Source organism: Pezoporus occidentalis, unplaced genomic scaffold (genome assembly GCF_034315485.1).
Source record: "Pezoporus occidentalis ecotype Australia unplaced genomic scaffold, CSIRO_AGI_Poc_V1 ctg15, whole genome shotgun sequence".
NCBI lineage: Eukaryota > Metazoa > Chordata > Aves > Psittaciformes > Psittacidae > Pezoporus > Pezoporus occidentalis.
The window spans coordinates 4,690,913-4,710,005 of NW_026913316.1; the positions used below are offsets into that span (position 1 = coordinate 4,690,913).

A 19,093-nucleotide genomic window follows, 5' to 3' on the forward strand; every position below is an offset into this window, starting at 1 on the left:
ATTCAGATATATACATATCTAAAGCATGTATGTATAATATATATATGGATCTATCACTATTATGTGCAGATTTTTAACATGGAAATACAGGAATGACACAGTGTTTTCAGTACAAATAGCATGAGCAAATTACATCTGAAAGCACAAACAAGCAATTATATCATTTCATCTTCCAAAACTGAGAGAATATTCCTGTTAAGGTGAAATGCAGGCCACAGCATTTCAGCATTTAGAGAATACAAATTATCATATGGCTAATTTACCCTGGGCAAATGAGCTATATTTCCTAGAAGGTAGAACTTCTCTGTAGACTAAAAAAACACACAGATAATATCAAATCTATAATCACAAAAAGGAAAAGGTAAATCTGTTCACAGAAGCTTTTTTTTTTCCTTTCCTTGTATAAAAAGGGCAAAAAAAAATGTTTCTCATGGCACCCTTTATTTACTGAATACAAGGGTTTTCCTATGCGTAGAAAAGGATGTATTCTGATTGCATCATGCATGCTCCTTGCTGTGCTGGGAGTCAGGACCTAAGCAGTGGTTTTCTCCTCTGGTAGAAATGCTCCTCTATCCCCAGATCCCAAGAGACACAAGGAAACTCTTGGCACCCTTCAGCTCCCCAGGGGCCACAGCAGAGGCACTGGCCAGCCTGCTTGGTTCTGTAGCCTATAGTGACAAACCGGGATTCTTGGAAGAGCAGACTGCATAACCTGTCCATGATGGCAGCAGAGGACAGATTTGTGCCTCTGCCATACTTGGCAGCCAGGCTGCCCTGCAAGGTCAGGAAGAGGGAAATGTGCTCTGTACCAAAACCTGTGTGAACTACACCATGGAGCAGTTGATGAGGGAAGTACAGCTTCCTCTCTGCCCTCTGCCCAGGAGAGGAAAAAGAGGGAAAACCAACTTCTCCCTCAGTGACTTCAGAGCCCTTCTGACAGGGGAAGTAAGTCGTCAGTACTTCAATTTAACAAACCTTTGGCTAGACATCAGAAGAATGATGGCTTTGACAAAGCAAGGTCTCCTTTGCACTCTTTCTGCAGCCTTATTGTGGCAAATTTGGGGGTGAAGTGGTTTGGAAAGTAAATCTAAATGAACTTTTCTGTAGAGAATGAGATTACATAGGGTTAATTTCTATTTCAGAGAGTAAGGTGGACTGAAAAATGCTGAAAGTGAATACATGTTTAAGAATATCTTCAGTGTATATATTCCTCTGCAGCAGATTGTGCAGCCAGGCTGTGTGTAAGACTTTGCTTGCTGAGGCTGTGCTTTTTTTTTCAGTCTTATTTCAAGCAGCAACTATAGAAATTTTGCCAAACAAGACTCTGGTGCCAACACATATGCTGCATATGGCCTGAAGTGCTGGGCTGTTTGGGGTTTTGTTTGGGCATGGGGAGGAGAACAATATTGTTTTTGTTCACACACACGATCCTTGAGTCCTCCCATTCCACTGAGTTTTCAGGAAAAGAACATACGGCTTTAGAAAATCCAGCTCTTTGTCTTGGGCTGTGTCAGCTGTAATGAGGGGAAGAGCAGCACAAAACAGAGGCATATATGTCACTCACATATATGTGTCAAGTGCAGGAAGAACACCTTCAAAGAAAGATGAAGAAGTCGGCTATTTCCTAAAGGAAGACAGCACTCAGATTTGGGTACTAAACACTGTCATCATCTTTTTGGAAGGCACAGCTTCCAAAATGTGCTGCAGAAGGGGCTGTACTGATCTGTTGTGCATCATTAGTGAGCCATTCTCACAATCTCTTAATTCTCAAGTCAAAAGAATGGTCTTCAGCACAAAAAACAATGTTCACCTTTATAAGGGTTGGGCTTCAAGTCACAATTTGTCTGTGATGCTGCTCCAAAAAAGGCCACAATTTTTTTTTTTTTCTACCTGTCCCCTAGCAGTGGCGGAAATTGTGGTAATTTCAGACTTGAGAATGCAACAAGTATAGATAAACAATTGAAATTCCAGGGATTTCCAACTTGATAGCTGGAAATTTTAGCAAGTTAAGTAAAGAAAAGAGTATTACTTAGTGTCTGTACACAGCAAGAGTAAAGGGAAGTTCTGCTGTCTGCTGCAATAAGTACTGATCAGGCCATCCACTAAGTATCACTAGCCCTACTCTTGCCTGTTGTATTAAGAGAGTGCAAGTTTGCAAATAATAAGAGAGAATAAAATTCTTGTATAATTAGGTTAACTTCAGTAATTATTCTATTTCTGCTTTACTTCTGCACTCCCTGACTGAGGACTCATATCACAAACAAGAAAAGAAGCATTTCCCTAGGAATTTCTAAGAAATGGGAGGCACTGTATTGTGAAATCCACTGTCATTAAACTAAAGCTTAGTAACTGATAAATCCCAGTATTATGTAAATTTGTGGCCCCAGTATCAGAGGAAAATAGTACTTTGCTAGTCTGCTTTGAGCTGTGCCGATTAAATGGTTATAACTTCTGTTCCACACATGGTATCTTTACAATTTCTACTCAGTGAACATAAAAGGTGGACACTTGAAATGAAAATGTAAATGAATGAAGCCAAGTTCTCAGCACCAGGTAGGCAGTAAAAGACAGCTGCAGTTCCAAGGACTACAAACGAAAATCAATGACATTTCAAAGTCCCCTGAAATTGTTTACTGCCATTAAGGCAGAAATGCCTTTGACTGGATGTGAAACTAGGGTATTAGATGCCTGCTCTCGTTCCAACGTCTTTTAAATGAACAAACTTTAAATACATTGGGGTTTATACGTTACATTTTTGTTTCCTTTTATGTAGTGGATTATTCAGAGCACTTTCTTTGGGATAGAGTTCGTCAGTCAGATGGAAGTCATTTGATTTCACAAACATATTCACATAGCAAGAAGTGTGTCTTTCATACTGAACATTAATGCAAATACATGCACTCTACCTTATTCAAGGAGATGCCATTCTGTTACAGCTCCCATGCTAATCTGCAGCTTTGCTCTGGCCCCTTTACACAAAATCAAAGTGAAGAAAAGGTATGAAGACATTCAAAAGTCCCTGGTAATAGCAACAGGGGAACTCCTCTGACCGTGCACAGTAGAAAGCAGCCATGAAATTGCCCTTTGAGTACTTCATGCAAATTTAAAAATGGAAATGAGAAGTGTAGCAACTGACAGACAAGTATCAAAGATTATAGAGAGTTTTAAGGTGAGTCTGTATTACATGGGACAACCCAAGGGAGATGACTGGAGTTGACATTCCTAGAGCCGTCTAAATTACATGGCCTCATGGGCAGACTGAAACACACATTTATACCCTATTTTAATAACCTGATCTCAGTTTCAGAGCCCTGTTGCTCTGCCTACCTGTGGACAGCAAGATGAAGCTCACTATAATTTTCTTTCTTTTTTTTTTCTTTCTTCCTCATAGGAATTTTCTGGCAAATCAAAGCTGCTGGAGTGTGTTATGCAACTTCGTATTCTCTTTCTTCAGATGAAAAAGTGTTGATCCTATCCTTTTTCACAGGCTGGTTTCCCAGCTGCTGGCTTCCTCACTTTTATTACAAAGCGCTACCACTTTAATCTGATACCTTCTCTGTGCTACAATGTTCTCTCACTTTAGCTTGTGAAATCTGTTCCAAGTGGACTTCATTCATTTTCAACTAATTGATTGCTTTCAACTTCAACCAGACTGCAGTTGTGATTGTGTGTTGTTTACTCACAGTATGAACGGGGAGAACTCTTTTTTGCTTGAGAGAGATCAGAGGAGATCATTTAGCCTGAACTGCCTCCATTCCCACGACTAGAACTTCCTTAGGTAAGCTTGCTGACATGTGGAACATCACTTTCTTTACTCATCTGTATTTTTTCTTCTGTCATTTTAATACTACCCCCCCCCCCCAGACTATCTATCAAGGTTATACACTATACACCACTATCCTGAAATGTGGTTAATTTGCTGCTGCAAACAGTTAAAAATCTGCTTTTTTTTTTCATTCATTGCAGGCAGAAGGTGGTATATTTTCAGTTTCATGGGGGTTTAGCTGAGAGATTTGCATCAACACAGCTGTTTTCTGTGTAGCTAGATTTGAAAACCTAAGGCTTATGCATAGCAGCCAGAGCCACTTGCAAGAGGTGCTTCATGGCCCATTAACAGAACTGTCATATATGGCTTGCCTTTAATTAAATATTGATAGGGATTTAGTCTTGGTGCAACATTTCAGACTAATAAGGAGAAATCCTTTTAATCTGCATAACAGAACAACATGCCACTACAGTGCTCACTCCTGTACTTCTGGCTGAAGCTGAGGCAGGCACATAAAATGAGAAGGTTGTTTAGCTTTTGGTGCCAGTTGAGTCCTTGCTGTCTCTACTAGCACTATAATTAAGGATGCCAGTTAATATCAGCGATAGCATATGTGAATGGTGGTTTATACACTATAGGATTTAAATTCCCATGAGGAGAATCACCAACCTGTTTTACAACAGTTTATCAGTAAGTTTTTTCCTGGGTTTGAATTGACTATTGAAAAATTAAGAGTAAAAGCCTCCCAGTTCAGTAATAGCCTCACACAATTCAATACATAGATTTCCAATTGAATGTTTCTCATCCTGAGAAGAATTTCATTATATACTTCCCAGCCCCTTGTGCATGGCAGGTACCCATGAGGATCACACATCTCTCTGGAACACTTGCCTGCAAGTTAATTATCTTTGTGTGCAATTCCCACAGCTGCTGAAGGGTCTCATGTGAGTTAGATAGTCAATGCTGTTGCGCACAAGAAAGAAAGGTAACTCCTTTTCCTTTGAAGCTGTAGCCTGTGTATTTGGAGATTCTTTCTCTTTTAGGCCTGCCTTTTTTAATTAGCCATTTAATAAGTACTTGGAACTAGTGAGCTCTAAATTTTCTTTTGCTGCTCTTAAAAAAAGCCCAACAAAAAGATCATGTGCTGTCAATCTGGGTACAGCATTGAAGGCTTCTTTTCATTTTTTTTTTAAGAACAAATTTCAGACTCTGGCGACATTCCACATAATCAGCAAATTCTGACAAGTACGACTGATTCACTTACGCTGTATTTTTCTACTGTGTGGTGTTCATTTCTTCTGATGCTCACTTTTACTGGCAAAATTGTCTTTGAAGAGTACAAATGAGATACCACCTGGATGTGCAACATGCTTTGTATTGCAGCTTTGCATGAGTGGGTCAGTCTACTTCTAACATTGATTTCTTTTAAATTTGGTTTACTTCACTGTATTAAATCTCACTTAAATATTTTCCTTTCTGAACGGGTACAGAATTTAATGAAAGTTAATTTAAAACATTAACATGCTTTCTTCTATCACTTACTGCATTTTATTGTCTTCATAACTCGTCCATAGGCATGGCATTGTTTTCTCACACCTAAGCTCATAATCATCAGCCATAGGATGTTGCAACATAAGCATAAGGAAAATGAAGCTCTAGAAACATTTAAGAACAAACAAACAATTGTAAAGTCTGGTCTGGCATTTTGCTCAGGAACCGTTTCAGGCCAGTGGTGCTTGATATAGATCTTGTTTGCTGATGTATTTCCAAGTGCTGTGGTTACTAGACCATGTAGCTCTACACCTGTCTTCCTCCAGCAAGGAAACTAGTCTTTTTTAAAGGAGCAATTTTTAATGCCATAGTAAATGGATTCTATTTCTTTGTGCACTTGCCATGTGGTTTTGAGTTGTGCTGAAGGAAAGAATCTTATAGCACTAGGTCTTCTTTCAAGTCTTAAGCACTGGCTGGACACAAATCCAGATGTTTTCTTTTGGCAGGGCTCATATTGGCAGAAAGAGCACTTTGATTATGGGGAATGCTTCTTCCAGCACTCAGTTCTGAGTTGTTTGTTTGTGGAAACCTGTCCTGAGATATAAAAGGTCCTTACTTTATTGCCAAATGCCTGAGCAATGGGTAGTCTTTATAACTGTTTCAAAACCCCTTCACATTTCATTCTTTTAGCCTGCTCTGCATCTGGATGCATCTGCATCACGTTACATAAAGGAAGAAAATAATACAAGCTAAAACTGAACTTAAACAAAAAAAAAATAATGAAACAACAAAACAAAAAAGCTTCAAAAACCCCAGTATGTTCCAAGAGGTAAAGAAAATGGAGCAAATGAATAAATGCTAGTTAGCATTATTTTGCACTGGGGAGTCACAGAAATGATAGGCAAACAGGTACAACATAGGTATTTCTAATAATTCTGCAAGGCATGATGATAATATTGATCTATTTAACACCTATTACAGAGCAAGGAAGATGACAAACTCATAGAAAGCAAAATAAGTGGTAGCAAATTCTTTTTAAGAGAATTTAAGAACCTGTTTGCTCTGTACAAACAAATTTTATTCAGTATTGTCAAATAGCACCTGTAAAGTAGAAGACTTTTCATCAAGAGAGGATGAATAGCACAGCTTCAAGAATGTATGTACTGATTACTGCAGCAATAAGAGAGATTGTGCCAGTGGAACTGTAATACGTTCATTCTTCTGAATCCAAACACTGGGATAGTGTGTTGTGCCTCTGTTAGAGGTATTAGAGCATATATGACATTCACTAATAGGTCTTAATCATTCTCAAACATGTATGGGATAGAAAAACAGTTTCCCTATTCTGTATGTAGAATTGAAGGGTAGGCTAGATTAAGAGACTTGCCCAAGGGCATAGGGGAAGACTGAATCCAACCATTGTTCTTGACAACTGGCGCACCTTTTATCAGGTTGCCATTTAAGTGCAGGGCCCTGCATTCTATTATCAGTGATGCTGGTCCGACAAGGAGGATGCATTAGTCCTCATAAGGTGGCATACAAATGAACCATGTTAATTTAACTACCATTAGAAACACAAGACAGAAGGAAGAAAATCAATGTTTTGTTTTATAGTAAAGAAAAAATCAATAAGGAAAGAAATGGTATTTCCTAGGATCTCAGAATATATGTTGGGCAAAGGGGAACAGTTAGAGGGAATTAAAACTATTTAATATAAGGTGCTGGTGTCCTTTTAAAGAACAATGGTCTAGAGCTATCATCTGTAATAAAAACCTGAGTAAAAGCCAAAAGTACAAAATTGTGAAAAGAAAATAATACCAAGTAGAGCCTGGTTGTGGGGTTTTATTTCAAATTAAACTGGCAGCTAGTTGCAGTGAATCTGTGAAAATTGCAGAAAAGATATTAACAAATAGAATTAAAAAATAAACATGTACAGCAAATAAAAGACTACATGGAATCCCAAAAAACACAAGGCACGTTTACATAAGAAAGCTGCCAGAAGTCCATTTCTGATCTTGTTTTTTCTGTCTTTTACAGTAGCCCATAGCAGATGGCTAGGGGAAATATGTAAAGACAGGCCAAAATTGGAATAAAGTTTTCATGGTGTTGACTCTTGCTCTTGGCAGTCTGCAATTTAGAGATCCTGAAACACGTTGCATCTGGACCATTCTATTTAGTAGTCTATGTTTTTTATGCTCTTTAAGATGCTCTTTAAAGACTATGTTATGTCAAAAGAAATCCTACCTTTTAAGTATGTATTATATAAAAATCAGTGGTTTGGGTTTGCTTTAAACTTGTTTATTATCCTTGGGTACTCCTGCTTCCTATAGCATGACAAAATGCTGAAAAATTATTCCCTAAACTCTGTCTTTATATAGTGTCATAGTTATCCAACAGATTTCTGTTTCCACTTGCTTCCTGTGCCCAAATGTCGTTTATTTGTTACACTGCTTTGGTCTTTGAAATTTATTTTCTCTGAAATATAAATCATTCAGTACCTCTAATATAATTTTGCACTTCTGTTTATCTTCCTAGGTACCTTTGGTACCATACATAACGTCTGGCTATGAAGGCTATGAATTTGTGCAGTATCATAATGGTGGTCTCCTATTTTCCTTTTCTTTCTAAAGTTGCTAATACATTTTTTTCCTTTTAACTGCTAGTGAATTTCATGCAGTAGGTTTCATATACCTACCAACAGTGCCTCAGGAGTCTTTCCTAAGCAATAATATACCTGATATTGAGTCCATCAGCTTTGTTTTAATATTTAGTGTCACATTATATGGAACTTTGACAGTCCTTTTTTCACCCCTTCTCCATATCTCTCTTATTACAGTGAAAAAAGAATAAAAATAGCTGGCCATGGGGAATACTGCCACTCCTGTCTGTGTGTTGCCTGCCTTTTAGCAGATCTTTCTCTTGTGTCACATTACTTTAATTTTTTAGCACCTTTTGGTGAAGGACTTTGTGCAAAGTTTTACGGAAAATTGCAATTTAGTCCACCAGTTGGATCATTATTTTCCATATTTCCATGGACTTTATTTCAGAGAATTTTAAGAAATTTCTGAGCTGTGACTTATTCTTCATTATAACACATTTGCCATCTGTTTATATATTTATGTATGTATTATGGCCTCACATTATTTGCATGTCAGACAAATCAGAATTGCTGATACATAGTTTTGGATGCCTTTTAAAAAATATGGAACTGGCATCATAAAAATGTCTTCTATTTCTCTGGCAGCAAGGCCAATATAAGTGGTACATTCACAATATAATTAACTGTTGCTAATTTCATATTTAAATTTCTCTGGAATTCCTGGAATTCCATTAGAAATCTTAGAACTCTGTTCTTATGGTTTATTAGAATTTTATTCATTTGTTGTAAAGGGTCATTTGCTGATACTCCAGTTTTGGCCATAGGTTCATAAACTATTATCCTGTAAATGAGGACTCTGGCACAGAAATCTACTTAAGATTGTCTGTTTCATGGCAATAAAATAAGATTACTTTGATTTTTTTCCCCATAGTCTTATGCCCCCTGACTACTCCTATTGTATCTCATTTTCTATCTGGCATTTTACTAGCTTTCTCATTTCTTATGTTTTGGAAAAAGTTCTTAACAGATTTTAATTGTTTTACCAAGCGCTCCTCAAAAACTCATTTTTGGTCTATCATGTTCTGGATTTATATTTAACTTGATGTTTTGTATTTTTATAACATCTCTTTATATGTATAATATAAACATATTGTGTTAATATAACCCTATCATACATTCAGTATTGGATACAATGTAGTTTAACATTTTATTGAAGTTCTACATTTATACCACCAGTTCCATATTTCCTTCATTTGAACACAATTTCAAACTTTTAAGTAGTCTACTAATTCTGGTAACCTCCTCTATTTTGCTATTGGAACTATACCACCTTTTTCTTGTTATTGTAATAATTTCTTCTTGATAGGCAACCTTGGTTTAGTCCGAGCCACCAACAAGCTGACTTCACCAACAAAACAGTCTTCCTGATACCTGAATGCATGTTATGCTTTCCAGTGCTTTTCTCATAACTTTTTGTGTAATTTCTTTTTGAACCTAAATGTTATGTAGTGGGTATTTTTTAACTAGTGACAGAGCGGATCATTGTCAGATACACATTTACCAGGTTCTGTGCGGTTTGGGATTAAATTTTCATTTTGCAAACTCTTATTGCATATATGTATGGAATTTTAATACGTAATGATTCTGTACAGCCAATGTCTTGCAACTCTCACATGTTTTATCAGAATCCTTTTCCTTCACTCCCCCTTGTTCTTTTTTTCTTCCCTATATTTAGGAAAAACAGTCCTAAGAAGTACATCATTTTTCTCAGCAATCTATCATAACCTGTCTCCAAATTTAGATAGTCTAAAGTTGCTCACTCATAAGCACTAAATTAATTTTCAAAAATGGTTAGAAAAATTGCAATAATAAACATTACTATGTGGCCCAACACTGTAGCCATTTCTGACACAATCCTAAAATCATAAACCACACAAAATAGGACAAGGCAGTATCCTGTAGAAAAATGGAGGTGAAATACTGCATTGTGGCAGATGTTACATTGAAACTGTAAGTCTCCCATCACTCTGAACATAAGATTAACTTCAAAGGAACTAGCCACTGTTAGGAAAGAAGTTCATAAAATGCAGAATAATTCCTGAAATAGCATTTCACTGGCCTCCTAGAGGAGGTGGAGGATACAGAACTCCCGGCTAGTGCGGTAAAGGACAAAAAATCAGCTGCTGTCTGCTAGATTGAATCTCCAAACGTGGGTATCTTCACTCAGAATGTAGACAGCAGTAAATGACAAGAGGACAGTAGAGCTAGCACACTGTACTGTTCTATATGAGAACTGTTCTTGTCAGACCTCACTTGGAGTATTTTGTACAGTTCTGATGTCCTCAACATAAAAAGGACATGGAACTGTTGGAACAAGTCCAGAGGAGGGCCACGAGGATGATCAGGGGACTGGAGCACCTCCCATATGAAGACAGGCTGAGAAAGTTGGGGCTGTTCAGCCTGGAGAAGAGAAGGCTGCGTGGAGACCTCATAGCAGCCTTCCAGTATCTGAAGGGGGCCTATAGGGATGCTGGGGAGGGATTCTTCATTAGGGACTGTAGTGACAGGACAAAGTGTAACGGGCTCAAACTTAAACAGGGGAAGGTTAGACTGGATATAAGGAAGAAGTATTTTACTGTAAGGGTGGTGAGGCACTGGAATGGGTTGCCCAGGGAGGTTGTGAAAGCTCCATCCCTGGCAGTTTTCAAGACCAGGTTGGATGAGGACTTGGGTGATATGGTTTAGTGTGAGGTGTCCCTGCCCATGGCAGGGGGTTGGAACTTGATGATCTTAAGGTCCTTTCCAACCCTAACCATTCTATGATTCTATGATTCTTTATCTGTATCTAGTGAGTTTGTTTCCTGAACCCATTTCAATCCACAAGATCTTTTGGCAATCAATTTCACTGTTCAGTATGATAAGTGTGGTCAAAATATATCTTCATTTGCTTTCTTCTAATTCTGATATTGTGAAAAAGGGTGCATCATCATTCTCTATTCAGCTTTTTCATGTCAGTCCTATCATTTTTCATAAAGTTATTTCCTTTATAGGTTGAGGAGTCTCGGTATATGCAGTCTTTCCTTGCTGAGTTCTTTGTTCATGCTTGTCACATTTTTCTGTTCCTCAGCCAACTGTATTCATTAGGAGATGCTGGGAATCAAAAACTGCATGTATGGCAGTTCTCCATACTTTTCAAAATAATGGCTAATATCCTAATCCCTTTTTGATTATCATCAAGCTAATATCTTCTTAGAGCTATCTGTTATAACTGCAAAATCTTTTTCCTTAGTGGAAGTAGCTACTTAATGGTTCGTTATGGACTATCTGGAATTATTTTTTCTTTATTTTTTTTTCCCCTCATACTTTGCTTTACTGATGCAGAATTTCATCATCATTTTATTGCTGATTTTTTTCAGTATAAGACATTCTCTGCAATGGCTTCTGTCAGCTTCTTACCCCTCAGACTACTTACTTTCTTCCTATCCAATCACTTTTCTAGATCATTTATGAATACAGTAGATTGAATAGGCCCCAGTACAGATGCATATTTCCTTCCATTGTGAAAGCACTATTCCTGCCCTTTTTTCCTATGCTTTTGTCTGTTGTTATTCCATGAAAATGCCTTCCCTTCTACAGACCTTAGTTAATACTCTTTTGGGAAAGACTTTTAAAATCTTTCTCCCCTACAGGTTAATGTTATCAGCTGGATCACATTCATCTACACCCTTCTTAGTTTCCTCAAAGAATGCCAACAAATACATGAGACGAATATCCTGCTTGACTCTCCTATATTATTTTGCTTATATGCCTACTATTTTTATTCTTCAGTATTGTTTTAGCCAGTATATAAGTTAGATTTTCTTCTAAAGGCTTTCATATTATGCCAGGCTTTTCTGGCAAGTACTATGTCTGGAACCCCACAAAACCCTTACAGAAGTTCACATTATTTTCTTCTGATACAGAGTGATGTGAGAAATTGCACATTGCTGTTACAGTTCAGTATTAGGCCAGAATTGGCTGAATCCTGAGAAATGGTTGATATACTTTATATCAACTTTGTCCTGATACCTTCAGTTTGAGATATACCCTTTGATGCACCACTGTAAAGAAAGAATCTCACACAGTGAACAGACAAGAAAAATTAACTTAGCTTCTCTGTTATAGCATTATTTCCTCTAAGAGCTCCTAACGTAGCTCGTTCATAAAAGATGTCTAGGTTTGCAAAACTAAAATATTTTATTCTCCAGAGGAATCAAGGAATAGAATATGTTGGCTCATCCTGTTATGATCAGTACCAAGAACATACATGCACTGACATACACATGCACTCTTAGGTTATACTTACATTTCAGATACTGTGGAGAAAGGTGTATGGTATAAAGGGGAAAGGTGGGAAGATTCATTCTATTCTTACTTTACATGCAAACAGGAGTAAATCTGTTGAAGCAGCTAAATAAAACCAATATTGTAACTAAGCCCTGACAGGGGAGGAGAAGAAGTCTAGTAGGTCTATCTTGAGCTAGAAGTGAAAGCAAGAAACAGAAATGATTCTTTTCTCCTGCAAATAACAGTGGGAGAGAGGGCAACAGAGTTTTGCACTCTGCTGGAAGGAGACCTTTCAATGAAGTTTCTGTAAAACAGTCCTCATTGATTGTCAGACTGAACGCAGCCATGGAAGTGTAGCTGCTTCACTGGGATTTTCATCAGGAGGTATTTGGGTGGCAGTAGAATAACTGCTACTCAGAGGTTGGGGCAATTGCATAAGATGCAGGAAATCCTCATGTTTATGCTTTAAAAGGCCCCTCCAAATTGCTAGTCAGTCGATCCCAGTGGGTGATCTTCGTTGCATATGTACCTTTCTCCACGGTTATGTAAATAATCCTTGATTTGGAGAGAGATGCTGAGATCTATAAATCATAGATGGATAATCTGAAGGTGCAGCACTGAGAGTGTTAGTAACTGCCTTTTGAGAATGAAAATTAGATATTCTGCAGTGACATTCAGCCCTCATCACCAAATACAATTTAATATGAATTATTTCATTTAATGAAAATCAAACTTTCTACTTCTTAAAAAAAAATGGGAAATCACTTAATACATGTCAGTGATCTGGAAACACTGCAGAAGTCTCTCTCAGATGTATTCTCCTTCCTGAACACATCCTTTCATATTCTACCTTTCATGGTGTGATGCCCTCAGACAAAACTGGAAATAGAGATAGTAAACCAGAAGATTGGGCTAGTTCAGTAAACTTTCTAACCATACTTTGCTATAAATTTACATACCTGTCAAAAAATCAAAGGCTTTTGCAAACAGACTGTGATGATGCTGAATTCCAGTCCAACCCTCCCTGTGAAACCTGATTACTGGCCCTGAAATATCTTTTAATTTTAGTTCCAGTGAGGTTTTACTGGGGAGGAGGGAAAAAAATGGAAGAAGGAAAAGGATTTTTTTGCAGGGGGAGGGATTGTGAGTTTTGTGAGTTTTTTGTTAGTTATAATGTTTAAAGTGTGCAATTCTGAGACGACATTTTCAAGTCTATTTTCCAAATTCTTCTTAGATGGCTAGAACTAAAATAATTCATTATTTCTTTATGCTAGTTCTATTCTGAGTATGAAAAATCCAAGCTAGGAGGCCCCAGCAAATTGGACAAATCACTCTAGTTTTGCCTGTATTACTACTTCTTTCTCTCCTTGATGTAGCATCAATACAGCTGACAAAATATTGCATGCATCTGTGCCGAGAGATTTGACCTGAGGCTTGTCGTCAAGCTTCTACAGCCTTGATATAATTGACGGTTTGGCTTTGACAGCCCTTTTCAGCAATTGTATCAATTAACCCTGGGGACTGAGGTCTTCTCACACCAGCACAACACTAAATTTCTCTCTTGTAGACAAGAACTTAATGGATCATCTAATGCAGTTTTCTTCCTGAATCACCTACTGAAACCTCTGTTTAAGATGAAGAAGAATTGTGGGACCCATTTGCTATAACTCAACAACAAAATAATAAAACATTTTTAATAACTGAAGAGCCCTTGATTGTCCAGCTGCCAACTGGCAAAAAGAGTAACATATCTATCTACGCCACTTCTTTTATCCTGTGGTATGTCTGGCAGTCTTGGGTTGCCAAGAATAAGGGCAAAATGTTACTCTTTAATTTGAACGCAACTTCCTGGCAAATTAATCTCTGTCAGGTACACATCAAAACAGAGCAGCCTTTTCCTGGGTAATCTGAGCACTGCAGCACAAAAGAGCAGTAAAATTCAATTACAGCTGTGATCTGTGCAATGCAGACTCTAAAAAGCAATGTATAACACCAAACCTGGAAACCAAGCACATGAACTAAGGCAGCAAAGGAAGTTGTGAACATATTCTCATTAAATCTTGCTTCTATCAAAAGCCTGTGTCAACCTCTCAAAGAAATCCCACTAGTACCAAAGCAAGAGCCTAGGTACAGACCTGCTGAACTACTACTGGATTTTTGCATCTGCTTCAGGGATTCTTCTTCCATCTACCATTCACCATGGATTTGTTTAACAGCACAAACTGCTTAAAACCTCAGGTGTGCCTGATATTTTCTTTTCCCAAAAACAGTTATAACCTCTATTTTTTTAAAGAAAAATTAATCCCAACTAAGAAAAAAGCATTGGAGAAAGTAGGGTCGTTTGGTGGTTGTTTTTTTTTCCTTTTATCTCGTTCAATTCTGTTTAATTGAAAAAGTGGAAAAATTTGGGGAACCTGTTTTTATGTGTTTACGCCTTACTTAAGGCTTCACAATAGAAAAAAAAGAAAAAGAAGAAAGAAAAATTGTTTTAAAATAAACTCCAGGCAAAAACTTTTGACAAGGAGAGTTGGGAGTTTGTGCCATAATCAACCATCTCACTTTTGTGAGCACAATAGTGAGCTAGCTCATATTAATAACATATTCATACTCTGGGAGAAATCCAGCCTGGGGGCCTGAGCTATAGAGGCACTGGTCACCTGCAGCTCTGATCAACTTCAATGGGAAGTAGATGTCTCTGTAGATCAGAATTTACTGGAACAGAAATTCAGCCTCAGGATAAAAGGAGACTTTTAAAAGAAATTTAATTTACAGAGAGAAATGTGTCTCGTTAGGGTGGCTGCAAGCTGCTATGTAAGGATCTCCCCAAAGGCCCCAGCCAGCTTTTGATGGAGTACTGGCAAGGGCATCTGCTGTTGTGGCTACAACTCATATCAATTGTTAGTCTCCTTAATTAAATACAAAAACAAACCTACAACTGGAAGTGATTGATTTCCAGCAAATACAGGAGGAAAATGAAACTCCAACAGAATATCAGGCATAAAAGAGTGAACGGTATGATAGCTTTAGCGCTAGGGAATAACTCAGGTTTCCAGTTCTTTGAATGATCCTTATGAAGAAGTTACTGGTGTAAAACAAGAACTAATTTCTTGAATAAGAGTTTTAGAATTCATTTCAATAGTCTATGAAAACTGCAAATGTGTAAATACAAACCTGTTCTTGAATTTGTCAGAAAAAAGAAATTTAAGCGGAGCCTTGTAACAAAGGGAAGGCAAAAGATGACATGAAGAAAAAAATTTGTAATTTCCTAAGTTTCAGAAATCAAACAGCTAGTGAAACAAAGCTCATTTCAATGTCAACACATAGATTGCTTTCTCAGGTGTTACCTATTTTGTAGAAAATAGTGATGGGCACTGAACTGTGGTTGGGAACTAAGTAAAAGAACTGGGCAATTGTTATAGGGCATGATAAAGGCTAAATTTTCAGAAGTCCTGGACATTCATCCATTTCCACTATGATATTAATAGCCACATTTTTCAGAGCAGTTCAGTGCCTGGTAGGCTGAGGTCATTTGACAAACCAGTTCTTTGTTATTGCAGTTACTTGCTTGGCTAGCTATGACTGTGGAAATGCTTTCTGAGTCTGGAAGGTACCATGTGCATTGATCTTCCTTTTCCTCTTCTGTACTGCTACTGCTGTTCTTAGGCAGAAGCTGAGGTATAGCCCTCTCTGAAATTGCCACACTGGTTCAGCAGCCTGAATCTGCTTCCAGAGTCAGTAATCATATTAAAGCACATAAATTTTAATTACAGAGGAAGGAGGGATGCATTTTGAAAACCTTCAAAGGCAAGAGTTTAACTGTGATGATTACGCAGTTAGGGATGGTTGCTTCAGGGAAGCCAATTTATGGCTGATTCGGTTTAATATCCTTGTATGTTTTCAACAACTATTTTACCCCTAGAACAGGATGCAACTTTTTATTCTTGTTAGCCAGAGTTTTTGGCAGCTCTTGGTCTATGACTTCTGTTCTAGAAACAAGTTCAACAGGTTTTCAGACATAAGGACTGACACCTTAGAGCATAGGACCCCATTCACATGAAAATTTATTTGGGTTCAGTTTATCGAATGTCTTCTGGTTAGAGTCAGATTTCACAGAACTACTAGAAGAAAACACACCTCAAATCCAATCCATTTCTGCGCTCTGAGACAAGCTGTAGACCATTGTCAGATGAGATTTGCTACATTTTCTTGGTGGAGTTGTTCTGCCCTGACAGAGGTGATGACTGAGTCCTGGCTTCTTCTCGAACAAAATGCTTCATATGTATAAAGCAAACCAGTATTAAGTGAGAATTTAATCGGCAGTAGTCTGGTGCTTAGGGAAGGTAGGACTATGGAGTTAAATGTACTCAGGCAGGGGAGGGAAGAAACTTGTAGCTCTGCATGGTGTTTGGTCCCTGATTTACTGGTCACTACTGTCACAGGGGAGTTTTTGTAAGAACTAAGCTGTCAATTTCTTCAGTGATCTTGCAAGCACCTAATCTGAAAAGTTAATTCTCTAACAGACACTGCCTGTAATAATTCTCAGGCTATACTGTGGGTAGCCATGGGCATTGCATTGTTTCCTGTTACCTTCTTCCAACAAACAGTAAACTCAACCAGCATGACCAACTTGCATTCATTATCACAATTACAGAACAATTCTATTTCTTTTATGTTAGACCTTGTACCATGGTGCTTGAGCACCCTGCTTGCTTCAGTGGTCCTAGGGAAATCAGTACATCAAAGCCTGGTGGCAACAACTGAGCAAGGCACCAAGTTTTTTGCATGAATGAGCACCTAAATTTTTATACATATATAAGGGACATAAGACACCAGCTATTCAATGATGCACTCAGTATCTTACTAGGGAGTAAAGTCAACATGGACTAGTAAATGGTGCATTGAAAAGGGAAGATGAAACAGGAACTTTACATTAACCTCTCAGCTCAGCTACTGACCTGCTGTACGACTTCAAGCCACTCATTTCTGCTCTCCTTTTCCTTTTTTTCTGGTCACTGGAAAATGTATAATTCTAGGCATACCAGCCAATTCATTAAGCATTTGTGCACTGCCTAAGTAAGGGGGACCCTGTTACATCTGGGGTACATCTTAGGTCCTATGTGCAAACACAGAAAAATAATTGTTTCTTTCCCAACTCAAATTCTTGCCCAAAGATTGTTTACTTTGCCTTTTGGGGTTTTTGGTTTGTTTTTTTTTTCTCTGCTCTGACAGCTCATAGCCTAAATCATGATTTCTGAGCCATGTAACTGTCATTAGAGAGAAAACTGCATCACCAGTCACTGTGATTGCAGAAGGTCCTGAACATAATAATCTCCAGTAATTAGATCTAAAGACAGAACACTTGGGAATCTCAATTCATGAAACTTTCAATATGTTATAAATCATAATCTGTCCAGTTTTAAAAATGATGACATTATCAAATGTATATGAATCCATTTAAAAGCCTCACTGGGCTTTCAATTTAAAAAGAGCAACAAAATAATCCATTGCTTACCTGGTACTGTATCAGAGGCACTTGCTAAGGGACACAGGGACTTCTACAGTAATGTAAAAGGGTAAGGCTTCCTGCAGACAGGAAAGCAATAAGATTTCAACACCAGAATTAGCAGAATTTTCTTAGTGATTGGTGTATTTAAATAAGTTAACTCCAGCATCCAAGTTGCAACCTCTACGTGCCTATGTAGTCTGGGCATTTATAGGGGTACGGTCACATATGGCATTGCTGGTTTGTAACAAGGCATGAGGTCACAGCACACCTTCAGGGACAACCGGTTTAAGGCTGCTCCTCTCTACCAATCCTCCGCTTTTTGTGAAGTTTTAAGAATTCAATCACTTCGTCAAGTTTGTTTGAACTTAGCCAGCAGGTTTAAAACATAAGGAAAACAGCAGGGTAAGATGTGCATGCATTATGCACCGAGTGTTATTGCAAAAGCTTCAATTTTTACTAACTGGATAGTAACAATGAGAGAAAAGCAGGGCAGACAACATGAAAAGTTCAAAGATGTGATCTGAAAAGTGTATCACTGAAGGCCTTGTATCTCTGCAAGGGGCATGCCTAAGAGGCATGATGGTTCTCGGAGTCTGCAGTTATATTGCAGGTGGTTAATTCTGTAAACCATGGGAAGAACACAGGCTTTTGTACACATCCTGTGAGTTCCTTAATTTTCGAATTCTTGACTTGGAAAACTTAATTTCAACATATGTTTCATCAGCTTCTCCAACAAAATGAAAAAATAATTTAAAATGGTTCAGTTGTAATAGAAAGCATTTTACACATCTGATAATGCAGAAACTTTAGAAGGCATTTAAAAAAATATTTTTAATGGCTTGTCTTTGTGGAAAACAAGCTTGTAACTACCAACCATACAGTGAATGTTTGACTTTATACCAATATTAGCAGAGTATTTGAATAAGAACAATGTATTTCAAACCAGTTATATTTTATATACATAGATCATCTAGAAAACAACCTATGCTGTTTTTCAAATCATTTAAATAAAAACCAAATTCTAAACAGTACAATTCTTGTTATGGAAGTTTTAAAGCAAGTTAGAGAATGGAAGTAAATATTGGCATGAGTTACAGTGCTAAATCGGTTTTGACATTAATAGTGTTTACTTTTCGCTATCTTGCTGTAAGGTATATAAGATGTATTTTTCTTCAATTCCATTTACTCTTTAAGTTTAGTTCAGTGTTTAATATGACAAAAGTAAAGAAATCCTGTAAAAACTAAAGAGAGAGCAAAGCTGAGGTTTTGTTTTTTGGGGGGTGCATTTTCTTCCAGTAATATTAAAAAGCAGTGAAAGGATGAGACATATTAACTTAAAATGTGGAACAGTACAGGAATAGACTTTCTTTCCCTGTAAACCTTGTGATAGTTGATTGTCCTGGGT

General features: G+C 37.6%; 2 long non-coding RNA genes across 2 annotated transcripts in view; both read right to left on the minus strand.

The window, feature by feature from the left end:
* The window catches only part of LOC134159697 (uncharacterized), a 34,742-nt gene that overhangs the window by 8,090 nt on the left and 7,559 nt on the right, over window positions 1-19,093 (minus strand). The gene's annotated exons all lie outside the window — the stretch shown is intronic.
* On the minus strand, window positions 1,070-17,934 carry LOC134159636 (uncharacterized). Its single transcript, XR_009963223.1, has 3 exons — window positions 17,695-17,934; window positions 3,328-3,398; window positions 1,070-1,514 (listed from the first exon to the last, which is right to left on the minus strand). It is a non-coding gene; the product is annotated as an uncharacterized LOC134159636 (long non-coding RNA).